Here is a 4,451-nt window from a genome sequence, read left to right on the forward strand (position 1 = left end):
GAGGGTGGAAAAGTAATAAGGAGTGCGCTTGCTTCTTATCTCCTAATTTTCTTCTCCCTCACTTCTCCTGTCCGAAAAAAAAATTCTATAAGATTAACCCCTTTTCCATATTGTTTTAAAATAAATAATTTTCAAACCCCAGATGTTAAAAAATCTGAAAATCTAAATCTTTATCAAGATATAAAAAAATTTTATTTATTGAATTAAGAAAATAAATACTGAAAAAATGAAAAATGAATCAAAGAAATGTCAGATAATTTCAGGAGATTTCGAAATGGGAATTTGTAGCAACCCTGTAACTATTACATTGACTGTTTAATCAAATCTCTTTTTCGGCCGAGAAATATACTTAATTAAGTAAAATTGTAAAATGTTGACAAATATTGAAAGTATTAATACTTACTGAGGTTTTTTGTGTTTATCGGGGTTACAAATTACCGAAGAGAGAAAAGCGCTAAAAGCGCAAATCCCGATCAGAATTTTCATTTTTCACAAAAAAAAAGTTAACTAAATCTTTTTATTATAACTGCGAGAAGAAGGACATTCCTTCCGTATTTATTATCTCTGGTCTTGTAAAGAGAGGTGGGGCGGATAAATAATCCCTTCCATTTTCAGCTCTCTGCCAATCAAATATTTAAGATTTTGACTATTTATCCTAAAAAGGGGGAGAACTAGGCCATGTGGAATGATACAGTTTCATTATGTACCAATAATTTTTGGCATCCTTCGTGAAACAATGATACGTATGTTTTCACAAGTTTTCAAGATTACCTAGCCTCGTAAAAAAAGCAAATAGCGTCGCAGACAAATATTTGAAAAATTTCAACATTGAGATAGCTGGCCTCGGATTTATTTCAGAATTTCAAAATAGTGTCAACAGTGGCATAAATTTCGAAATCCTTGATATCCTTGATACCCTTTAAACTCCTTTGAAATTACCTGAAATCCTAGGAAATTTGTTGAAAACCCTTGCAAACTTTAAATGTTACATTCTTTTCAACTTTTTTACAACATCTTTTTTTATAACATTTTTATAACCATTTCAATAACATTTCTAACATTTTTCACAACTTTTTTATGATATCTATTTAATATTTTGACATCCCTATTAATCCCACAAAAATAAAATCCCGTAAACATATCAAAGTCTTTAATTTTTTTCAAAATTCCTAAAAAAAAAGAAATTCTTCGGAACACTCTGAAATCTAATATTTAAAAAATTACGAAATGTTTAAAATCCTCTGAAATCCCGTCGAATCGACAAAATCAGATGAAGCCCTTTGAAAACCCTTGAGATTTTTTTAATTTTTTGAAATGCCTTGAAATCCTTTGAAGTACCATACAAGTCTTGAAATCTCTTGAAATTGTTGAAATCCGTTAAATGAAGTTAAATCTAACAGAATATGTTGAATTTTATTGAAATCCTCGAAAATGTATAAAAAAACTCTGCAATTTCATGAAATTTCTTGTAATCTTACAGAATATTTTTAATGATTTTGGCAACCTTTGAATTTCTAAAATATTCGAAAATGTCTTGAAATCTTTTGTATTTTAAACTTTTAGATTTCAGCCCTAAACATTTTTTATTTAGAATTGCTTTATTAAAATGATAAATAATTGACATGTACAATGGAAATGTTCAAAACTATATCATTTTAAGAAATTTTAAATTAGAAAGATTTTAAACCAATTTTAAAGTCGCTTCAAATTAATTATTGTTCAATTGTTATTTTTGCATCAAAATTCAGCACGTTAACTTAAGAATTGAAAATTTTCCAGTCGCAACAATCAAAACTGTAACTTCAATAATTTCTGATTTTAAATAAACATACAAATAATTCCTAAATATTAAATAATGTCAATTTTTCCATTTAAAAATATCAAGTTCAGTGGATCAAAAAGGGAATATTTTAAATTAAAACAATATTTGAATACGATATAAAATTTAATACAAGCATTTAATTATGAACCTTTAATATTTCATAATATGTATTAATGTTTAAATTATTCTACTAAGGCTTTCGAAATGAAATAGTTCCATTTTAACGTTAAATACTGTGAATTATTACTTTTGAACAGTCTAAGAATCTTTACGTAAAATGAATTATTGTTAAATTTTTAATACCGAAACTAGAGTTCAATTTTAAAAAGTTAAAAAATTGTAAAAACTTTGAAAATTTCGATTTTTGTGTTGGTGGATATGATTTTAGCCAGTCACCGAAGAAGCTTGAAAATATTTTTCTCGGCAAAGTAAACGTGAACTAATACTTTCAAATCATGTTGACAAGGAAAAATTCACATCTCCCAAAGAATGAAATTTCCTGAATTTCTTTCTATAATTTAAACCAAAAATTAGACAATTTCCTATAGAATACAAATAAACAATTATTTTTTAAATATCACCCCCTTAAGCTTATTTTATATTATCTCGAAAAAAAACCTATCAGTAAAAAATTCGGTTTTGCGAGTTTCTGGAATTAGTTATAATTTATGGGCTATTTTTACTATATAAATTGTTTCTAATACATGAAATACTACTTTCTACTTTTAATTAGATGTTTAAGTCAATTAAAAAAAAAAATGTTATTGTGTTTAGCAATTTTCTCTTAGAATAGAGTTAGAAAGTCGCGGTTTTCCCCGAATGTTTCAATTTTTTAGTCATATCGAGGCAATAATCAAATAAATTTAACAGATATAATTGTTTAAACAATTTATTATTATTTATAAAATTATTCTATTAGAATAATGCTAGAAATTTGCAGTTTTTTCTACAATTTTCTTACTTTTTGTTCACTTTTCAATTAATGTGAGTTAATAATAAATTAAGGTTAACAAAAATTATTGTTTAAACCATTTTTCAATAACATTCTCTTCAAATAATGTCAGAAACTTGTGGATTTTTCGGAAACTTTGAACTTTTTTGTATATTTTAATCATAGTGTGGTACTAGTTAACGAAATTCAAGAAACACAATTTTTTAAACAAATTTCAATTGTTTATAACTAACTTCCCCTACAGTGATACAAGATAGTCTCGGTTTTTTTCCGAATTTTTCATGAGGAGCGTAGTATAAATTAATAAAATTTAACAAACAATTATTTAAATAACGTATTATTGTTTGCAACTTTCTTTTTTAATTGTAATGCTAGATCGCTGCAGTTTTTTCCCTGACTTTTCACTTTTTTCATATTTTCACTTTGTAAGTAAATAATTATTTCAAGTTAACAAACGTAATTGTTTAAACTATTTATTTTTATTTTTAACTATCTTTTTTGGATGATTGCTAGAAATTCACAGTTTTTTCTGAACTTTGGTTTGACTTTTTAGTTATAAACAAATAATGAATAAATAGAGAAAATAATTTTTCAACGAATCTCCTTCTTTTTTGTCATTATACTTTTCAGAAATAAAACAGATTTTTAAAATTTTCTTAACATTTTTCATGCGGCTTATATAACACGTACATTTTTTCGAAGTAGTCGCTAACAGCCTTTTTGTTGAAATTAATATCAATATATATTATTTGTACCTAACTAAAAATTAAAAAATAACTAAAATTTCATCTAAAAACCCCGCAAATTTCTAGCTTTACACTAAGTGAAGATAGTTATACACCATAAAAAATAGTTTAAACAATTATGTTCGTTAAATTTTATTAATTATTATCTCAATACATAAAGAGTGGCCAAAAAGTTAAAAATTACTTATTACCTCATGAATGTAAGTAAAAAGATAAGAAAAAATGGTAAAATTCAGAAAAAAACCGATATTGGTTAAATTTTAATAATTTTTATCTCGCTCTGATTTAAAATTGAACAAAAAGTTTAATAGTTTAGAAAAAAAAACTTTAACTATCTAGCATTATTCTGATTCTTATAATTTGTTAGAATAATATTATCTTTCAGTGATTTCATAAAATTCCATTTTTGTCTACAATATTCAACCTAATTAAATTAAACAATAATTAAATTCAAGAAAAATAATTGTTTAAACAAATGATTATTTTTAACTATCTTCCCTTACATAAATGCTAAATACTTTTTGTTTTTTCTGAAATTGTCTACTTTTTGTCCACTTTTTACTTGGGGAAAGGTAATAATTAGTTCAGTTTAACAAATATAGTTATTTAAACATATTATTATCATTTATAACTCTCTTTTTTTATATTAATTTTAGATAGTTGCGGGTTTTTCTGAAATTTTAAGCTTTCTGAACACTTTTCACGTAGTGAGATAATAATTTTTAAAAGTTGACAAAAATAATTGTTTAAATAATTTCTAACGGGTTATAACAGTATGTTCTCTCACAGTAATAGTAAAAAGTTGCAGGGATTTCTGAGACTTTTAGATTTTCTTTGACCTTTTACTTAGAAACAAATAATAAATATTAATGTTAATTTAAAGAAAAAAGCTGTCAGTAACTACTTTCAGGAAAACTTATATTTAATGTAA

The sequence above is a fragment of the Belonocnema kinseyi genome, chromosome 7 (genome assembly GCF_010883055.1).
Source record: "Belonocnema kinseyi isolate 2016_QV_RU_SX_M_011 chromosome 7, B_treatae_v1, whole genome shotgun sequence".
In the NCBI taxonomy this organism is placed as follows: Eukaryota; Metazoa; Arthropoda; class Insecta; order Hymenoptera; family Cynipidae; genus Belonocnema; species Belonocnema kinseyi.